The 22,750-nt window shown below is 48.1% G+C and overlaps 1 protein-coding gene across 8 annotated transcripts in view; it reads left to right on the forward strand.

The window, feature by feature from the left end:
- The window catches only part of PARP4 (poly(ADP-ribose) polymerase family member 4), a 2,159,601-nt gene that overhangs the window by 2,095,522 nt on the left and 41,329 nt on the right, over window positions 1–22,750 (forward strand). The gene's annotated exons all lie outside the window — the stretch shown is intronic.

Genomic DNA, 22,750 nt, shown 5'->3' on the forward strand with positions numbered 1-22,750 from the left:
TGTGTTTGGGATGTCTTGGAGTTTTGTCGTTCCCTGTGTGTCCCCGACTGGTTCCCCTTCCTTGTCTTTGGTTGGGGTCGTATTCCTGTTGCATATTATCGTGACATTTTTACATATGTCCCTTGTCTCCGGGGAGGGGGGTGCTGTCTCTGTACTGGCAGGGTTGTTGCTCTGTTGCTTATTCTTTCCCTGCTCTTGGGTCCTGCAGTGCCGGGCGCTGCTCTTTATGGTGTTGTTCCTCACCACCCTTTTTCTGTTCTTTTGCACACTGTTTCTATACTTTCACAGTTTTGTCTGCTGGCTCCGCGTTGTGGCGCGGAAAAGATCTCCGAAGAAAACTGACGTAGGCGCGCCGGGGTGGGACTTATGTGACCTCACTGATGTCACGTACGCAGACGACGCCTGGGCGGAGTCGCGTGATGCCTGTGAGAAGTTGGCCTGATATGTAGTGCTCACTATTCTAGTGATCACTGTGTATCATTCCAAACGACCCTTATTGATGATTGGTTGTCAGTCAACCTTATAGACCAGCTATCCTAGTAGCGTGGACAAGAGCAGTCTTCAGGCTAAACTCTAGAGGGCGTGTTAAGCCAGCTGTTTACCATCACATATACCCCTTGAACACCAGGTGAAAGGACACCACACAAGTTGTTATGAAAATAAAGGATATTTATTTATAACAAGACTACCCTGGCTCTTTATGAGTCAGGGAGCTAAGCACAATACAAAACTGTTAGGAAAATACTTCTAGTCGCACAATTTACGCAAATGCCCGAGGGGCATGAAACCATTTACACTGCAAGTGGAATGGGAGAGGTTAAAGAGTCTAAAGTCACTGATTCTGGAGGAATCCGATCAGTGGGACTAAACGGGAAAGGAGCTGGACACTTGTGAAGTGAACCCACGATGGAGCACCGAGATGCTCGTGTTACCTAGCCCAGAGGCTGCGGCTGCGTGGGGTTCAGCAAGATGTCGGGAGTCCTCGTTGTAGTCTCAGGAGCCTGAAAGAAGAAGTTGCTGGCAGGCGACCAGTGACGATGTTCAGCGAGATCCAAGCCTGGATCGGTGATGAAGGAAACCTGAAAGCAGAGGGGACTCAGTTCTCAACCGCTAGCCAGCGATCGTGTGGGTACCAGGAAGGTACCGGCTGAAGTCACCTCGACCAGGTGAATGGGTGACGTCGGACTCGGCTGTTCCTCGGACCAGGAGGCGCGGCGGCGACCAGGATGGAGGTCGAGCTGTCCCACGAAGGTGTCTGCTGTCGATGATGCTGGGCCCAGGAATGGGGCAGCGGATCTTGGCAGTGGCAAACCCACGCGGTGGAGTCAAGATGGCGTCTGGAGTGGACCAGGAGGGTCCGAGGTACTCCTCTGTTGAAGGGGAGCAAGGGCCAGTCTGGGGCAACCAGACCAGTGATGAAACTGTCGTGATGCATCGTTAAGAGGGCCTCAAGCCGGTCGGCGAATGGTCGGACAACACGGTGAGCAGCAAGGAGCAGAAGGGCCCCCCACGAAGATCTCGTGGATACTGGGGAGGCAGACTTCGGTGCTGGAGCCGCTCAGGGTTAGGGCTTCTCAAACCCTAGGTGCACTCACTCGAGGGTCCCTCGGTGGGCGTGCTCGGTAAGCATCGTGCAGGTTCTGAAGATGGCCGGTCCCGCAGGTCTCGTCGCACCTACGAATCTCAGCTGGGCTGACGATGTAGGTAGAGGTCAGAGATGGCAGGGAACCCGGGTCTCGTCGAGCTGGGCAGTCTTGATCCGTGGGAGAGACGTACAGCAAACCGCAAGCGCTTAGGTGGTGCCTGCTGGTGCAGGGTGGCTACTCCTTAGCCACAAGGGAGAGTCTTCGGAAAAAGTCAAGAGTTCCTTTCGTGGAAAGTAGTTCAAGATTCAGAATTATCCCATTTGGGAAGGGGACCCGCTCCCACCTTTATTCTAGGAAAAGGGGCTGGCCCGTGACTAGGTCCTACCTATGGGTGGGGCCAGGAGGGGGGTGGTTACACCCCTATCCTTTGTCCGGCTTCGCCCCAGCTCAGGGGCTGGTGTGCCCCCGAAACTGGTTTGAGCCGGGCTATGCACAGTGAGCACCGGGGTGCCACTTGCAATCACCTTCCTTTCAGCCCTGCCTACCTGGGATACACAAACCCTGTCTGGGATGGTGCTAACACCGCCCTCGACAGGAAAACCCTTTGTCCAAGCTCCCCTCGCTGGAAGGTCTCCCAGCAGCAGGAGGTCAGACTTGTGTCTGGTGGCAGCATCCATTTTGTGATGCTGAGGCTTGAGTCAACTTTAACCGGGGTTCAAGGTTACTTCCATGTCGTGTCCCTCTAGAAGGGTGGAATGCTAACCCCGTCGCCAGAATTGGCGAGGGGTTCGTATTCCAATTCGTATGACACCATACTCGACATGTGTGGGTGATGCGATGCCAAAGTTAGCAAATAACCGCAAGGATTATAATGCATTTTAAGGTAGTTGGCCCGCGTCACCATGGAACGGCTATTAGGACTTGGTTCCGCAAGCCGTCGACGGGCTCAGCTCGCGCCAGAGCACCATCCCACATGATTCCCCGCACTCTGCCTTCAGGATTGATAAGGCCTGCCATAGGAGTGACTGATAGGAATCCATGTGTCCATTTTAGGGTTAGGTATAGGAATACTACACCTACAGCAACGGGTGATTACACCACCTTGCCCCAGCTGTCGTGCAGCCAGTTGTGTCAGATTTGGGTGGCCATCCAGGGGTGGCATAATACATGCTGCAGCCCCTGGTAGGCCCTGGGTACACCGATGCCCTGGATACCTGTGGTATGCTGATACAGGGACTGATAAGGCGGCCCAGTTCCAATTGGTGGATGCACCTAATGTACATGTGTGTTAATTTCGAGAGAGAACAGCTAGGCTGTGGGTCTGATTGGCAGGCCCACAGCCGGGGGAAGTCGTAAACCAATGAAGCAAAAGCAAAAAAATCTGGGTGATCATAGGATTGCAGACCCTACTCTCCTACATTACCCCCCCCCCAAACTTTGGGACAATAAGCTAACCTTGACCAGGTGAGTCTTCTTGCTCTAAGTGGAAATACCTGGAGAGCCCATCTGCATTGCCATGATCAGTGCCAGGTCTATGCTCCACTGTGAAGTCCATCCCCTGTAGGTAAATGGACCACCTAAGTAGTTTGGGGTTTTCACCCTTCATTTGATTTAGCCACAAGAGGGGCTTATGGTCGGTCTGAATCTTGAAGTGAGTGCCAAACAAGTATGGCCTCAACTTCTTCAGGGCCCAAACCACAGCAAAGGCCTCCCTCTCAATAGCTGACCAATTCTTCTCTCTGGGGGTCAGCCTCCTGCTAATAAAAGCTATGGGCTGGTCATGACCATCAAAATTCAGCTGAGATAGAACAGCTCCCACACCCAACTCCGAAGCGTCTGTTTGGACAATGAATGTTTTGGAGTAGTCTGGACTCTTTAGGATAGGCGCTGTGCAGATGGCCTGCTTTAGGTCATCGAATGCCTTTTGACAGCTTGCTGTCCACGAAACTTTTTTTGGCATTTTCTTACTTGTCGGATCGTTTAGCGGGGTCACGATGGATCCATAATTTCTGACAAATTTCCGGTAATAACCAGTCAGGCCCAAGAAAGCTTGAACCTGAGTCTGGGTGGTTGGAGGAGCCCAGTCCTGAATGGCCTGTATTTTGCTCTCCAATGGCTGAACCTGGCCTCCACCTACAAGGTGGCCCAGGTATACAACCTGTGTCTGCCCTATCTGGCACTTAGTGGCCTTGATAGTGAGGCCTGCCTTCTGCAGAGCCTCTAACACTTTCCTCAGGTGGAACAGGTGATCCTCCCAGGTGGAGCTAAAGACAGCGATATCGTCCAGATACGCCGCACAGAAGTCGTCCAACCCAGTGAGAACTCGATTCACCAGCCTTTGGAAGGTGGCAGGTGCATTTTTCAAACCAAAGGGCATTACCACGAACTGATAATGCCCACCCGGGGTAGAAAATGCTGTTTTGGGCTTGGTATCCTCAGCTAACCTGATTTGCCAATACCCAGCTGTCAGATCAAATGTACTTAAGTAGTTGGCCGAAGCCAACCGGTCTATAAGTTCATCTGCTCTTGGTATCGGGTGGGCGTCAGTCTTAGTGACTGCATTGAGGCCTCTGTAGTCCACGCAAAACCTCATCTCTTTCTTACCGCCCTGGGTGTGAGGTTTCGGCACGAGAACTACGGGACTAGCCCAGGGGCTGTCCGAGGGCTCAACGACTCCCAGCTCCAACATTTTCTGCACCTCTGTCTTGATGCAGTCTCTGACGTGATCAGGCTGTCGATAGATTTTACTCTTTACGGGCAGACTGTCCCCAGTGTCGACCTCATGGGTACACCAATTGGTCTGACTGGGTGTCAGAGAGAACATATGTCGGAAGGATTGAAGAACCTGTTTACAATCCTTTTGTTGATGTCCAGAGAGGCTGCCACAAAAGACAACACCATCTACTGACCCATCGTCAGGGTTCTGAGAGAGCAGGTCCGGGAGAGGGTCACTCTCCTCCTCCTGTCCCTCATCTGTGGCCATGAGCAAGCCCATGCCCTCCCTGTCGACATATGCCTTGAGCCTGTTTACATGGAGCACCCTGTGGGGGCTCCGGGGAGTTCCCAGGTCTACCAAGTAGGTGACCTCTCCCTTTTGCTCAATGATCGTGTGGGGCCCAGACCATTTGTCTTTGAGTGCTGCCGGGGCCACTGGCTCCAGCACCCACACCTTCTGTCCAGGCTGATACACAGTCAGGACAGCCTTTTGGTCGTGCCAAGCTTTCTGTAATTCTTGGCTCGCCTCAAGGTTTTTAGATGCCTTTTCCATGTACTCAGCCATCCGCGAGCGGAGACCGAGCACATAGTCCACAATGTTTGATGCCGGCTTTCTGAGAGGTCTCTCCCATCCTTCCTTTACCAAACAAAGGGGTCCCCTTACAGGATGTCCGAACAGAAGTTCAAAAGGGCTGTAGCCAACCCCCTTCTGCGGGACCTCTCTGTAGGCGAACAAGAGGCAGGGTATCAGGACATCCCATCTCCGCCGAAGCTTTTCAGGTAGTCCATGAATCATCCCTTTTAGGGTCCTGTTGAAGCGCTCAACAAGCCCATTGCATTGTGGGTGATAGGGTGTGGTGAATTTGTAGTTGACACCACACTCCTTCCACATAGCAGTCAGATATCCCGACATGAAGTTTGCACCTCTGTCAGAGACAACCTCCTTAGGGAAGCCCACTCTGGAGAACACTCCAACTAGGGCTCGTGCCACAACAGGTGCTGTCGTGGTCCTAAGGGGAATAGCTTCAGGATACCTGGTGGCGTGGTCCACCACCACCAGTATAAACTTGTGCCCTGATGCTGTCGGGGGTTCCATTGGTCCGACAATGTCGATCCCCACTCGTTCAAAGGGTACCCCCACCACCGGCAGTGGTATGAGGGGGGCCTTTGTCGTGCCACCTGACTTACCACTGGCTTGGCAAGTGACACAGGAGCGGCAAAACTCCTTCGTATCTTCAGACATGTGGGGCCAGTGAAAGTGTGGAACAATTCTGTCCCAAGTCTTATTCTGGCCGAGGTGACCTGCAAGGGGAATCTCGTGGGCCAAGGTAAGGAGGAAACCTCTCAGAGACAAGGGGACGACCAGCCTCCTGGTCGCGCCAGGCTTGGGGTCTCTTGCCTCGGAGTACAGGAGTCCATCGTCCCAGTACACTTTGTGGGTACCTGTGGCGTTCCCTGCAGCCTCAGCAGCGGCTTGCTGTCTGAGGGGTTCAAGTGAGGGGCAGTCTAACTGTGCCTTCCCCAGGTCTTCCCTGGAGGGTCCCCCTGAGCCCAGAAACTCAACCTGACCAGGTTCAAGCTCTTGTGGCTCAGTTTCCCTCAGTTCCTTAAGGTCAGCCTCCTCAGAGACTTGATCCACGACCTGGGGCAAGGGGGAAGGCGAGGCCTTACCCTTACTGCTCCTTTTCTTGGATGGTGACTGGTCCATTCTTCCAGGATCCAGCACCTGTTCAGTGGGGCATCTTTTGGCCTGTGACCTGGTCACAGCCAGGACATGTGCTGGCAAGCCTAACATTTCCATGTGAGTCCTCTGCTCCACTTCTGACCATTGTGACGTTTCCAAATCATTGCCCAACAGACATTCTACGGGGAGGTCTGAACTAACCACAACTTTCTTTGGGCCACTTACCCCTCCCCAGGAGAAATCAACAACTGCCATACTGTGATTGGTAGTGACATTGCTGGCATTGGTCACTAGGTAATTGGTACCTAGCATGATCTGTCCAGGGTCCACAAAGTTAGGTGTCACCATCGTGACACTGGCACAAGTGTCCCTGTAGGCCTGAGCCACTTTTCCATTGATCAAAGGCGTCTGTCTGTATTTGCCCAAAGTATTGGGACTGGCATCAGGGGACATGTCCATATCCCCTGTACAGACAAGGACGGCCTGAGTGAGCGTGCCAACTAAGTCGTCACACCCCTCAGTTCCCAAGGTTAACCCGACTAATGCCTTGGGAGGCGCACTATCACTGCTGACTGTACTAGGGGGTGCAGGTGCCTTAGGGGCTGCAGTGGCAGGAGTTTGCCCTCCTTTCTTGGTGCACTCACTAAACCAGTGAGTCTTACTTTTACAGTATTGGCACCACCTTTTTGACTGGCCTTCTTGAGTCTTCTTCTTCTGTGAAGCCTGACCCCCACCCTCTTTGGTTTGTTGGGGACCTGTCGAAGACTTCTGGTCATTTTGTTCGTTCTTGTTACTACCCTTTTGGTCTGCTTTCTTCTGACCACCCTGGTTCTGAGTCTGGTTCTGCTTGACCCTTGTTCTGACCCATCTGTCTGCCTTCTTTCCCAATTCTTGGGGAGAGGTCAGATCCGAGTCGACAAGGTGCTGATGCAACAATTGGTTCTGACAGTTGTTTAAAATCTGTTCTCTCATGATAAGATTGTACAATCCTGTGTAATCAGTAACCTTCCAAAGCCTTAGTGGCACAATCGACAAAGTCAGTCCAATCCTGAGACTGAATTTTCTGGGTGTCTGGGAACAGCACCCGGTACTGTTCCTTGGTTAAGCCGAACCCATCAATCAGTGTATTCTTCAGGACTTGGTAGTTGTTAGCATCCTCAGCTCTCGTAGTGAGGAGCTTGTCCCTTCCTTTACCTTCAAAGGAGAGCCACAGTATAGCTGCCCACTGACTTGGGGGGACGCACTGGACAGTGCAGGCCCTCTCCAAAGCAGTTATCCACTTGTGGATGTCGTCCCCTTGTTTAAAGGGGGGCACTATTTTACTCAGGTGTCTAGTGTCTATACCCCTGTCTTTCTCTCTAATGAGAATGCTGCCACCAGTGGGATCTCACCCACTCAATTTCTGTTCTCGGGCCAAGGCAAGTCTTTCTTTGGTGAGGGCAAGTTCTTCCCGCTCGATCCTCAGATTGACTTCCCTCATCTTCGCTTCGTGCTCCCTTCTCTGAGGGGACGTCATTCCTCTCTGAGAAGATGCCTGAGAAACATGTGTTCGAACAGATCTGTTAGAGCCTCTCGAGAGAGACCTAACTCGTCCGTTCCCAAGGTTAAGCCTGCTTGAGCGTGGGCCCGGGGCTCCCCCAGTTCCATTCTCGTGCCTGCTTAAGTTGGTCCTGGTGAGCCTACTGACTACTACTGGACCTCCGTCTGCCTCGTCCCCTGCTAACTCTTCTTCCTCTTCCTCCTCACTATGGAGGTCAAGGTCAGGGTCGCCAAGGGTTCCCTCTAAGGGAGGCATGTCCCCATCAGGATTAGGGGGGCCTGTGTTAGAAGCCCTCCTAGCATCATAAGTCTCTAAGAGACCTATCAAAAACGTGATGGTAGGGTTAGAACCCTGGTTTAGCTTCCTGGAGGCACACAATTGTCTCATCTCCGTGAAGCTAAGAGCTGCATATCGTGACACGACCTGTGGAGGGTCGATGACCGCTAAGGGAGTCTCTACAGACTCTCCGTGGCCCGACATGCTTTCTGGTGAGGTGTAAGTGATGCACCTACCTACACTATGTGTTTCCCTACTGATCCCTTGCTAAGAGTTATAGTCAGGGTGTGCTAGTCCCTGTTTCACTATAACAGCTGGTTCAGTAGAACTCAGAGTATTCTAAGTTAAGTTATATGTACCTGGGTACTTATGTGATCTTTCGACTTGATATTCTTAGGATACGTGTGTGGTAAAACAACAGCAAGCTCAAATCCCAACCGCTGCTCACCAATGTGAGAAGTTGGCCTGATATGTAGTGCTCACTATTCTAGTGATCACTGTGTATCATTCCAAACGACCCTTATTGATGATTGGTTGTAAGTCAACCTTATAGACCAGCTATCCTAGTAGCGTGGACAAGAGCAGTCTTCAGGCTAAACTCTAGAGGGCGTGTTAAGCCAGCTGTTTACCATCACATATACCCCTTGAACACCAGGTGAAAGAACACCACACAAGTTGTTATGAAAATAAAGGATATTTATTTATAACAAGACTACCCTGGCTCTTTATGAGTCAGGGAGCTAAGCACAATACAAAACTCTTAGGAAAATACTTCTAGTCGCACAATTTACGCAAATGCCCGAGGGGCATGAAACCATTTACACTGCAAGTGGAATGGGAGAGGTTAAAGAGTCTAAAGTCACTGATTTCGGAGGAATCCGATCAGTGGGACTAAACGGGAAAGGAGCTGGACACTTGTGGAGTGAACCTACGATGGAGCACCGAGATGCTCGTGTTACCTAGCCCAGAGGCTGCGGCTGCGTGGGGTTCAGCAAGATGTCGGGAGTCCTCGTTGTAGTCTCAGGAGCCTGAAAGAAGAAGTTGCTGGCAGGCGACCAGTGACGATGTTCAGCAAGATCCAAGCCTGGATCGGTGATGAAGGAAACCTGAAAGCAGAGGGGACTCAGTTCTCAACCGCTAGCCAGCGATCGTGTGGGTACCAGGAAGGTACCGGCTGAAGTCACCTCGACCAGGTGAATGGGTGACGTCGGACTCGGCTGTTCCTCGGACCAGGAGGTGCGGCGGCGACCAGGATGGAGGGCGAGCTGTCCCACGAAGGTGTCTGCTGTCGATGATGCTGAGCCCAGGAATGGGGCAGCGGATCTTGGCAGTGGCAAACCCACGCGGTGGAGTCAAGATGGCGTCTGGAGTGGACCAGGAGGGTCCGAGGTACTCCTCTGTTGAAGGGGAGCAAGGGCCAGTCTGGGGCAACCAGACCAGTGATGAAACTGTCGTGATGCGTCGTGAAGAGGGCCACAAGCCGGTCGGCGAGTGGTCGGACAACGCGGTGAGCAGCAAGGAGCAGAAGGGCCCCCCACGAAGATCTCGTGGATACTGGGGAGGCGGACTTCGGTGCTGGAGCCGCTCAGGGTTCGTGCTTCTCAAAGCCTAGGTGGACTCACTCGAGGGTCCCTCGGTGGGCGTGCTAGGTAAGCGTCGTGCAGGTTCTGAAGATGGCCGGTCCCGCAGGTCTCGTCGCACCTACAAATCTCAGCTGGGCTGACGATGTAGGTAGAGGTCAGAGATGGCAGGGAACCCGGGTCTCGTCGAGCTGGGCAGTCTTGATCCGTGGGAGAGAAGTACAGCAAACCGCAAGCGCTTAGGTGGTGCCTGCTGGTGCAGGGTGGCTACTCCTTAGCCACAAGGGAGAGTCTTCGGAAAAAGTCAAGAGTTCCTTTCGTGGAAAGTAGTTCAAGATTCAGAATTATCCCATTTGGGAAGGGGACCCGCTCCCACCTTTATTCTAGGAAAAGGGGCTGGCCCGTGACTAGGTCCTACCTATGGGTGGGGCCAGGAGGGGGGTGGTTACACCCCTATCCTTTGTCCGGCTTCGCCCCAGCTCAGGGGCTGGTGTGCCCCCGAAACTGGTTTGAGCCGGGCTATGCACAGTGAGCACCGGGGTGCCACTTGCAATCACCTTCCTTTCAGCCCTGCCTACCTGGGATACACAAACCCTGTCTGGGATGGTGCTAACACCGCCCTCGACAGGAAAACCCTTTGTCCAAGCTCCCCTCGCTGGAAGGTCTCCCAGCAGCAGGAGGTCAGACTTGTGTCTGGTGGCAGCATCCATTTTGTGATGCTGAGGCTTGAGTCAACTTTAACCGGGGTTCAAGGTTACTTCCATGTCGTGTCCCTCTAGAAGGGTGGAATGCTAACCCCGTCGCCAGAATTGGCGAGGGGTTCGTATTCCAATTCGTATGACACCTTACTCGACATGTGTGGGTGATGCGATGCCAAAGTTAGCAAATAACCGCGAGGATTATAATGCATTTTAAGGTAGTTGGCCCGCGTCACCATGGAACGGCTATTAGGACTTAGTTCCGCAAGCCGTCGATGGGCTCAGCTCGCGTCAGAGCACCATCCCACATGATTCCCCGCACTCTGCCTTCAGGATTGATAAGGCCTGCCATAGGAGTGACTGATAGGAATCCATGTGTCCATTTTAGGGTTAGGTATAGGAATACTACACCTACAGCAACGGGTGATTACACCACCTTGCCCCAGCTGTCGTGCAGCCAGTTGTGTCAGATTTGGGTGGCCATCCAGGGGTGGCATAATACATGCTGCAACCCCTGGTAGGCCCTGGGTACACCGATGCCCTGGATACCTGTGGTATGCTGATACAGGGACTGATAAGGCGGCCCAGTTCCAATTGGTGGATGCACCTAATGTACATGTGTGTTAATTTCGAGAGAGAACAGCTAGGCTGTGGGTCTGATTGGCAGCCCCACAGCCGGGGGAAGTCGTAAACCAATGAAGCAAAAGCAAAAAAATCTGGGTGATCATAGGATTGCAGACCCTACTCTCCTACAATGCCGTCCCACCGGCACGCAGGAATGCTGGGCAAGAAAGTTTTCCGGATCCAGTCTCACGCCTGGGGATAATTGTACGGGAAGGAATCTGCGGCTAGAATCGTCTCTACAAGATACATCGTTACCGAAGGTAAGTAACTCGTACTTCATACTCATCCTCCATCATCCCTTGCTCGACCACACAAGTTTTTTGACAACCTTGATAATCCGTCGGCAACACTATTACTTTTTCCAGGAATGTACTCAATATCATAATGAAACATTTGCAATTTAGATGCAAACCTAGCTAATCTTGGTGTCAAATTCTTCCCACCTTCTAGTTTCAAAATATTCACCAACGATTTATGATCCATACAAATTTAAATTTCCTTCCAATACATGCATACAAAAAAGTTCCTCTGCCTACACAGCTGCAAGTAACTTTATTTTCTATGACAGAATAGTTCCATTCATATTGTGATAGTGTACGAGCAGCATAAGCAAAAATCTATAAAGCGCTTTTACTTCTCTGTGAAAAATCAGCTCCAATACCATATCCTTTTGCATCCACAGATAGCATGCAATCAGCCTCCCTTTCAAACGACTTCAAACATGGCGCCACAGATATCTCCTTTTTGATCGCATCAAAACACTCAGTTTGCTCACCAGACAATTTTTTTATTTTTTTCCAGTAATTTGTAAAGTTTCCACTCTAGATGCATAGTTTTCCACAAATCTCGAATAAAATTCAGTGAGACCCAAAAATGGCATGAACTGCTCCTTGTTCTTGGGCTCCGGTGCATCCACATAAGTTTCCACATCAATTACTTTCGGTTGAATTCCATGCTTTGAAATTACATGGCCCAAGTACTCCACCTGTTGCTTACCAAACTCACACTTGTCCTTTTTCACAGATAAACCATTTTCTCTAAACCTTATGTAACACTTCATTGTGGGAACACTTGTCTTCACCGAAAATCAGAATCCTGGCACACTTTAGCTCCCTGTCTTCCATTGAGAATTCTGGACATTTCCCTTTGGAAAACTGCTGATGTACTTGCTAGCCTGCAAGGCATCCTGCGATACTGGTTCAACCCCTCGGGTGTAATAAAGGTTGTGCAATGTTTGTATTCTTCTTCTAATTCGATTTGATGGTAAGCACCAGCTAAGTACATTTTCGAAAACCAAGCAGCATTTCCTATTGATGACGTCAACTCTTGCAAGTTCGGCAAAGGGTAAGTATCAATCCACATTACTTCATTTTAACACCTCAAGTCCACGCATAGGCGCAAATCCCCATTAGCCTTAAGGGAAATTACAACTTGTGACACCCAGAACTTTCCACCGACTCAATTATCCCCTTATCAAATAATTCCTGCAAAATACCTTTCACCTTTCCTTGGAAATTAACTGCCACATTCCTTAATTTCTGTCTAATAGGTATAGCGTCAGTGCAAAGAATGATGTTATGTTTGAATTTCTTCATCCTTCCCAGTTGCCCACGTTGAACATCCAGATACGCAATCTCCATGTTCCCATATTCGCCCACATTAATACACTTGTTCTGCGCAAACCTTTTCCTTCTCCTGCCCTACGTACACTGCTGGTTCAACATTTGGATCTATTTTAAACCCAAGTTCAATAATGTGTGCCCACCCAAGAATCATAGCGCCCTTATCAGCCACATACACCTTCCCACAACATTTCTTAGAGCCAAATTCAATGTCAGCCCACATGAACGCCTGCTTAGGTATCTTATGTCCTGAATAGCTCCCAGGATTGACATCTGGATCACACAACACTCTACCAGGCCATAGTTTTTTCAATAAACTCTTACCCATGATAATATACCATGCACACAAATCAACCATGGTTTTCACTTGCACTCCATCAATGCAAATTACACATGTGGGTAAACTTGTGGTAATCCTCCCCTCACCCACTTGCTCATCCTGTACACTTTATATTACACCTTATAAACTCCCTTCTTCATCAGAAACATCCTCCACAATGTGATTTACTTTCCTACTCATATTCGTACACACCCTACTGAAATGCCACTTTCTCTTACAAGTACTGCAAATTTTGTTTAATGCAGGACACATTTTATAATTTGCTAAATTACTACTTGAGCCACAACGAAAACACGCTAAAGTCTTGATACCTGCCTGTCCAACTTCATTAGATTTACTCGCCATTTTTTGTTTGTCTAGCTTCTTTTCCCTGTGCTTCCTGCACTGACTTGATTACTGCTGCCACGCTCACTTCTTAGTTTGAATACACTTCTCTGACACCTCATTGCTCCTAGCAATGTCCACAGCTGCCCTCAATGATATTCCTCCTCCAGCCCACAACTTCTCTTGTGTTTTTTTATATTTAGATTTCATGAGAATCTGGCCCCTAAGTACCTGGTCGTAAGACATGTGCTCAAAATCACACGTTGCAGCTAACCCCCTAAGAGCAGAAACAAACTGGTCAATGGTCTTCTCTTCCTTCTGCACCCTAGAATAAAACTTGAACCGTTCCATGGCTACATTTGTCTTTCTGCCAAACCTTTCTTGCATTTGTTTGATAGCATACTCATACACTCCTATATTCCCAGCGTTCTCTAATAATGGTAAATTCTTAAACTCCCTTAGCCCTATTGCACCTAATCTGTGCTTAAGCAGCGATAAATGCCTTTCTTCAGAACATTCATCTTCTAGAACTTTCACATATGCTTCAAACAAATCTAACCATAAATCCCAGGGTATAGGAGGCTCTCCTGGTTCAGCTACGAGGAACGGAAAACTGATACTGCGTATAAGTACATCTTAGTTTCAGTGGATTCGTGCACACGTTTTCTTTTGGAATGGCCACAAAGGAGTGCTGATGCCCGTACTGTCATCAGGGATTTGCGTGTCTTTCTGGGAAGTTTTGCGTGTGGTACCTTTCATTCTGATCAGGGCCCTGCGTTCGCCTCTAAGGCATACAAAGAAGCCATGAAATCTTTCGGGGTCCAAGTCAAATTTTCGTTCCCCTACCGACCTGGGGGTAATAGTGTAGTGGAGTGAATGAACCGTGACTTAAAGCAATCCTTGACAGCTAGGGTTTTAGGCACTGGCCGGAACTGGTTAGCCCATCTGTATAACGTCCAACGTGCACTTAATAATCTCCCTAGAAGGTCTCTGGGTGGGCGGACCCCATACATGATGCTCTTTGGCATAAAAATGCTTGTCCCGGACCTTGATGGTCTAGACATGGCGGCGTCTGCCGAGCCCTTTTACGTAGATGATCACTGTGCTGTGTTACAGAGTCGACAAGAGACAGTCTCGCGAAAGAACACTTGCCCTCCACATCTGATGCTGCGCTTCAGATTCCGGTAGTCGGCTGGCTACCTCGATTTGGTGACCTGGTCCGTGAGAAGGTGGAGAACAAGGAAGAGTTTGGCCCCTCTTATCGTGTCCCGGTTCCAGTGCTTGCCGTGCAGGGTACAAGAACAGTCATTTTACCTCCACTTCCTGGTCGCAGGGATAACAGGTACATCTCCATTGACAATGTCAAACTACAGCGAGTGGCCGATTCTTCTTAGTATGACTCCAGCGGTTTCTTGCCCTGCAATGCTGAGAAATTCTGTTTTGGCTCTGGCTTCTACCAGCATGCCTGATATTGCCATTGAGATGCATACAGTTACTGATCCTTTGTTGCTACCACCGGCTGGTGGTCCACCCGAAGATACTGAGTATGCTTATCCCGCAGATGTATCATTGCCCGTTTTACAATCAACCGCAGTTAACCAGTCACGTTTCTCCTTTGACACTAACTCTATGACTTCCAGTGCTCCATCAAAAGTTTCCATTTTGGCTGTTTGGTTTAAAAGACATTTTTTAATTCCCCCTTTGGACTTACATTTGGCTGGTGCTCATATGTATTTTTTTGTTTATGTCCATTGGCTTTGTGGTGGTATTTTTTCGTCTTGTGAATGGACACTACCTGAAGGAAAGATCTACAATTAGACTAATTGATGGAACTTTGGCCCCCACTCCTCATCACACATCATGAAGGGGGACCAGACTTTTGTGAATATTACTGCCTGGCCTGTGTTAGATGGAATTGTGTGGGATGCTGTTAAATTTCAAATTCATGGACCCACTGAGGTTATTAATATTCAGAATGTGCTTCGTGTTGCTATGGGTGATGTTGTTAAACAAAACATCCGCACTGATGATTGGGATGTTCAGGCCATAGAGGCACTGTTTTCTGATTTGAAATATTATGCCGCATTTGATGCTGAAGATTTGTATTTAGACACTGCTAATTATGGGGAGCTGTTTTGCTATCAACATTATGGCAATCATTTCCTACATAAAGCCAATACGTATCGAAATTTTGTAAATTATACACAATGGGAACATTGTCCAACACCAATGTAAGGCAGCTCCAGCACATTGGTGAACAAATTTGCCTATTTTACTGATTTCAGTGTTTCGAAACCTGCCGCCTTTTATTTTAAAGTGGCAGCGGAGTCGGCCTCAAAGGTTAGGCTGAAACACAATAAATTGTTGTATTCCAAATACTTTATGGATGATTTGTCAATCAGGGATTATGATCTGTGGAAGGCTACTATTGATCTTAAATCGGTTTGGGGTTCTAAACCATGGCAGGTACAAGGAACAGAAGCTTTGCATCGTGTCTGCCTCATCCCAAACCACATATTGTTTTTGAATTCTACTATTTTCCAGACCACCTGCTTTGGATTGGCTACAACTAAAAAATTGAATTCTCCCTCCATTCCGGATCTGGGTGCTTATCCAAATTGGGATAATCATACAGATCTGTCCCTTGATGCGTTGCAGTCATACCTTACTAATACATCCTTCAATATTTCCAAATTACATTCGGAAGGATGGTTAACTTGGCAGACAAGCTCTGATTCCTGTCAATATCGTTTTTTGGGTCTGCGACCTGGGTATACGCAGGTTCGCGTGGAGCCGCACTTTGAATCTTCTCATTCTGTTACCACATACTCTGTGGGGAAGCTATGCCAATCTTGGCTGCAACATTCCACCTTGGCATCTGTTAAACTTCATTTATCTAAATTACATGACAAAATAGTAGTATCCGAGGAGAAAGGACCGCAGTGATCTAAATAAACACACCCAAGTGGTTTATTAGATATGTACAACTGGGTTTGTGGTGGGCGCGCAGCAGTTGAAGGTTTAATCTGCTGGCAAATGTCACAATCAAGAACATAAGTGTGAGCCTGTTTATATAACCCGCGCCACCAGTAACGTTGTTGTAACAGAGTAACAGTCGCTCAACGCCGGCATGGGCAGAGGCCATACCCTCGTGAGCCGCTGTTATCAAGGACGGTCTGCAGTCCACGTTGGGAATCAATCTGTCACCAACGTCGTTAATTCTCACTAATGGGACATTATCAGGACTTAAGTGATGATGGTACTAGCCATTTTAAGAGTCACTGCAAGAATTTGATGAAATTAAAGAAATTTAAAAATACGAACTCTCTAAACACTCAATAATTTAGCTATTACTTTATCAGTTAATAAAACCACAAAAGAATCCCTCAATAATAGTATTATAAATACAAATCCAATCTGCCCAACACACCTATACATAGAACCACTCTATAGAAATATCTCTTGAATAAGCTATGTGTATCAGCATAGGAGTCTGAACCCCGCTGAAAGTATAAACACACAAGTACCAATTTATGAGGCAAACAGCTGTGCGCATCAGCGTGAACACGCACAGAACACCAACTGTGGCACAATAACTGATGTGTCTATCAGCGTACAAATTCTTAAACTTCCAGTCAACAAAAACAAAATAATGCCGGTGAACCTGCGAGATGGAAGAATGGTGGAATTCCAGGAATCAATAGGAATCAGCAGCGTATTAGCTGTGCATATCAGCGTGACCACCTGAATGCACCAGCGACATGAGAACAGTGAGCCGTAGGATCCTCGGAGGCACAAACTCTTACGAACGCAGGCACTCAACTTGACGTCGAGCCCTCAGAACACGGTCATCCACAGCTCATCGACAGGATCGGGACACGCGCAGCTCATCATCAGGCTCGGGACACGCACAGCTCATTAACAGGACCGTGGCATTCCCTCGTGCACACACGGACACGTGCAGCTCATCGGCATAATCAGGGCACGCTCAGCTCACTAACAGGGTGGCAGCATTTACCTTGTGCGCACAAGCCCCCTTTTTCCTCTGGATACCTGCACAACACGGTACCAGGTCAAATCACTCCTTACTAGCCATCGCCATCCCTCCACGGTTCCGTGCACAAAGAGCATAACGCCAGTGGTACCTTCACTGCTCCAAAAGATTACGGCCCGTCTCAAAGTTACTGATGATGGACCTTCAATACTCCGCTTCACTGGCAGCACCGCAGCCGCATCAAATTTACCCTCCACTTCACTTGTAGACCGCCATCACATCCCGGCACACTCCGCAACAGTACGAAAATTCCACGGACGGTCGAATCATATGCCGGTGCCGCTCCAACCATCGCTTGTCGCCATTGTTAAGAAAGTTACGCTTCACCAGGTAAGGTTGGTAATGTTTAGTTTTTGTAATTTCAAGTCCAGCATTCGGAGTGGTACGGCGTTCAGCTTAACTCCATCTCAAACCCTCTAACCGCCAATCTTGAACCCCCAAGCTCATTCCCATTCTATATTCTTCTCCCAACGTTCCTGAGCCATACTGCAGAGTGCTATAGTGTGCCACCCAACCCATATTGTGGCTACATATCAACTGACATACACTTTAAACCAATCAGAACTATTGACTTTGTCAATGGATGTTTAAGATAAATGAGTGACAACAATGATTGAAAATGTTTACATTCTGAAATTGTGACTTCAACATTACTTAGACCTGTGGAAGGTGTAGTGCTCTTTAGAGTGCCCCAATCACTCCCTTTATGTTCACTCTGTGTTAAGACATGTATGCCCTTTTTCTGTCCATGTCTCATATATGTGCATATCTTATATCTCATCTCTTTCTGCTTCAGCACCCTCTTTTCACTTTCTCCTGAACGCACTTCCTCGTTCTTCTTCACCACCCCAAACATGCAGTGCATCCACTCACCTATAAGCTCCATATTTTCTTTAAAGTTTTACCTTGTCAATATTTTGACACCTGTGTATGTCTTTACACACATTTTCATTGAATGACCATTGCATCTGGAACACATGACCATTGCTCAGTGCGCTCTGTAGAGAGGTCAAAGATTGAATGACCATGAATTCTGAACACCTTTTTAACCCCCTAACATGCACTGTGAGAAACTCACACTGCCTTCAGCCTCAACTCCAGAGCTCTCAATCGTGGCCCGTTATAAACGGTAAACAGCCATTACAACGAGGTTGTTACCCCGCAAGTCATTACATCGCATGTGTTACAACACATGCGATGTAACAACGCTTAGCCATTACTACGCATACCATTACATCGCATGCGCTTTTACAAGCATGCGATGTAATGGCTTCCCACATCGTTGTGAGGAAACTGAGGCTGTTCCGTTTCCTCACAACGATGTGCACCGCCCCTTAGACGACGCTGGAACCAGGAGAGAGAGGTAAGGGGGATTGTGCTTGGGGTGTGGGTTACTTTTTTTAGGGTTTAGGGTAGTGTCGAAGTAGTTTTGTAATGTTTGTGTAGGGTTGTGTATTAGGATTTAGGGTAGTTTCGGGGGTCATGCAGGGTAGTGTTAGAGTGTAGGGACCAGACTGGGGGTAGGGGGAGGGTCGTTCTAGGGGTAGTGGTTAGGGTAGTGTTGTGTTTGTTTAGTGTAGGGTAGTGTTTTAGGTTTTAGGGTAGTGTAGGGGGTCGTGCAGGGTAGCGTTTGAGTGTAGGGACTGGACTGGGGGTAGGGGGGTCATGCTGGGGGTAGTGTTTTAGGATTTAGGGTAGTGTTGTGGTGTTTGTGTAGTGTAGGGTAGTGTTTTAGGTTTTAGGGTAGTGTCGGGGGGTCGTGCAGGGTAGTGTAGTGTTATTGTAGGGAGAGGACTGGGGGTCGGGAGAGGGTTGTGCAGTGGTACTACATCAGGGTTTAGGGTAGGGTACGGTGGGGTCACCTTGAAAACGTTTACCATGAGTATACCTTTACCACGCATGCCTATGCGTTGAAATGGCATGTGTGGTAAAGGCATAGTCGTGGTAAAATTATGCGTTGTAATGGTAGTCGTTGTAATTGACATTGCGTAGTAATACCCGCGTTGTAATGGCATGCGTGGTATTGCTGTGCGATGTAATGAGTCATATTTTTGTGTTCTTCTGTAAAGATGCAAAAGGGAACAGAAAAGGGGGAGACGAATATGAAAACAGGGAGAAAGAAACTGAAATCCTATGGATTATTTCTTGTTACCCTCACACGCCCCTAGAGGTGTCATGCTTCGTCATTGGGCATTGCTCCTCATTGGGTCTGTGCTGCAATGCCCAACAGGACCCACGAAGGGTCGCTTTAGCAGAGATCTTTTATCGTTTATGCCGTATGATGAAGGGTGTAGGTGTGAGAGTGTCCTAAAAGTGTGGGATGGTAATGTGTGGAGGAGTGATGTAAAACTGTCTATGAGATTTCGAAGTAGCTATTTTAATATGATGATTCTCCTGACCTGATTACACCACACCGATAAATTCACAGCTACTTGGGCACATTAAGCCCATACAGTTGCCCCAGCCATTTTTGCCATTCTTTGCATTTTTAATCCTGCCAGGAGAACTGTTGCACTAACATATCCTGGGCACCTTTAGGTTTCTGACTACTCGCCTTGGGTGGTTCCTTGCTTCTCCTGGGGTCCTCCAACCTTGGGTACTAGCCCCGTTCTGGCAGTGACTGGCACACAGATCGGGGTTGGCGGGTGGGGGATAAAGAGGTGTTAAATTTTTCTTTAAACTTACCCTATCCCCGCATCTCTCCTCCGTCTCTCTGCTGTGTCAGACTCGGACCGGAACAGAAAGCACCCAGGCTTTGCAGCGTTGTGATTGATCTGAGCGCAGTGGTTCGGCGCTCAGCCAGAGAATGGGCGCCAAGGGCATGTTCTCCACCCAGGCTGCAAGGCAGCCTGGGTTGAGAACATGCAAAGTGTGCATGACTGTTTGGTCGGCCAAAGACGGCCGGCCAGTCATGTGCACTTAGTGTGCCCATCACTCCTCCTGCTCTGTGAGCAGAGCAGCTCCGCCCCCGCAAAGACGCCGCAGCAGGAGAAAATAAAATGATAATAACACCAAGTTATTATCATTTTATTTAGCCTTTATTTCTCTGCTGCAAAGCAATGGGGTGGCGCTCCTCTGCCTTAGCGTAGAAGCCGCCACTGCGTTTAAGTGCTCACCTCGCATCCCACTATTTTAGTATATGGTTTGGCCCCCCCGGTTGGGCCCTATGTGTTTTTCTATGCTACTTACCTCTTTTTTAAGTATTCTTTTTGTGTAATTGATAGCTCCATGTAGGAGATATGCCAAGTTAGTGTCTAGTGTGTAGTAATAAATATAATGTATTTTCTACTCACCTGCTGTGGTTCTCTCTTGTGTAAAAAGCTTACTGATTGAGCAAAACAAAATGCGGTAGTAGTGTATACAGGGGTCGCACATCAATAATTGTACATTTAAACTGAGCTAACAAGTACACAAAACAATCCAAATGTATCAAGCAGCAAGAAAATATCTGACGGTGCCACTCAGGGTAAGTTGCGCCCCACTACCTTGGGTGCCAAGACACACAGGGACCTACAAAAGTCTCTGTGGAGTAGTATACAACAAAATATATCCCAGCACTCTAAAAATTAAAGTTCCATATGTATGACCTTGATAAATTAGCATCAAAAGGACTGAGGTCCAGTATGTCACAGGAAAACAGCAGAGATGTATTCATACAAAAATTCTTCAATTTATTCTGTTCAAACATTTAGAAAAACATATATATAACAATTTCTGACAGGACTGTAAGCACCACAATTTTGGAGTGAATACAGATGGAAGGACATTCTTTAAAACATAGTGACATAAATCAGTCCTTGTCAGCATGCACGAAAAACAGCCCTGTCCTTTTGATGCTAACTTATCAAGGTCATACATTTGGAAATTTAATTTTTAGAGTGCCGGGGTATATTTTGTTGTAGCTTACTGACTGACCTAGTGGTCAATCCACCCTCCTGGATAAGTCTTAGCTGCTCTCCACAGCTACCCCTTGAGAGCTTTGGTTTTCAAGGACCTAAACACTATCACTAAGGGTTGCCTGGACTAAGTGCACATTGCCTCACTATAGGTGGTCACTATATACTGAGCCAGCATCCTACAACGTACATCCAAGTTTTTGGAGGGTGTGCAAACTACTTTAATTGACATGTCCTTTGATGGCGTCTCTCTTTTTGGTGCGCATGCCGACTCGGCTTTATGCCAGTTCATAGATAGTCATAGTGGTACGGAGTCCTAACTCTGTTGTTGTACGGGGGTTGTCGGGGACAATTTGTTTCCCCTTGATTTAACCCTTATCGGCCTTCAGGGATGAAGTACTTTTCTCCCTTCCAGGTTCATACCCGGTGTGGTTTTCCTGCTTCTGCAGGTACTTTTCCTCTTATACTGTTTGTGACAGGTTTTGTTTCCAGCCATCTGGAACATATCTTGCTTTGCAGTCATAGAAGTCTCCTCTTACAGCTTCTTTTTCAGCTTTTTTTTCCTACCCGAGTACTTACTCTCTGGCAGATGTCCTGTTTCTGTTGTGCAGATGCACGCGAGCCTGGTTTCCCATTTTTGGGGACCTTATTTTAAATGCCTTGGAGGCATTTCTAAGCTATCTATGCACTAAGTACCCCTTATAGAGACTTCAACTTCATCTTTTCTCTGTCTCTTAGGTCCATATGACACTGGTACCACAGGTGACACAGGTACCACAGGTAAGCACGCTCTTTGGCCTGGTTAACTTTCATTCCGGTCCTCTTCGAGTGGACCATCTCTTTGTCCTGTTCTACTCTGTAGGACACATGGATTTCTCCTATTCATGATCATGTTCTTCTTCATTCGGGCCTGGGTTCCACATCTCCAACTCCCTAATGCCTTTGTGGTATCGGCATGTTTTTGGCGTCTTATTTCAAATTGATCCTGGGTACTGCTTTCTTGTGTAAGCCCTTCTCTGCTTTATCGTGCTCCTAATGCTGTTTATCTTCAGCATTCTGGTGTTCTTGTATGTGTTTTTACCCTTTCAGTGTTCTACCAACCTACTTGTGTTATGACCACTGCAGTTGCCTCCTGCAAGGTGCTTTTATACATATCTGTCCTCGCACCCATGGGGTAGCTGTTGTGTCTGCTGTTCTTTCAGTTCTCTTCACCTGCAACACCAGTCCCCTTTGGTTGTTTGATATCCTTATTTCACGAGAGGCTGGGTTCTCTCTTTTTTTCCTGTATCTTTCCTCTCTCCACTCCCACTTTCATGGTGGTCCTTTTTTTATGGAAGGAGTCCCATATAGCCCCTCTTCTTTGTTGAAGGTATTTAGTTCCTTTTTCTTGGGGCATATCCTATCTTTTCTCAAGTTTTCATGAAGCATTGGTCAGGTTTCTAACCTCTTTCGCCTGCTTACATAAGTTAGACAATGTGTGATGGTTGATTTTGAGAATCTGTTGCCCTTAGTTCCCACCAGTCCTTTGTTTCACCCTGGCAGTCTTCTTCTTTTTCTCTTTCGTGGTGGCCTTTCACCATGCTGATTATTCTTTGCTTCTCCTGCTACTGCCTGCTGGCATCCTTCCTCAGTTGGTGACGTTGGTTCTTGGAGAGTTACCCTAATTTTTCTTGTAGTGGACAATGTCTTCCACTTCCTGCTCTTATGTGGCATTGTGTTGCGGTTTCTCAGCCTTGTCTTTCTGTCTCCACCTTAGTTACTGTTGTATCCCTTCTTTTACGATAGTAGGATGTTTTATCCCTGCCCTTCCT

Source organism: Triturus cristatus, chromosome 8 (assembly GCF_964204655.1).
Source record: "Triturus cristatus chromosome 8, aTriCri1.1, whole genome shotgun sequence".
Lineage (NCBI taxonomy): Eukaryota > Metazoa > Chordata > Amphibia > Caudata > Salamandridae > Triturus > Triturus cristatus.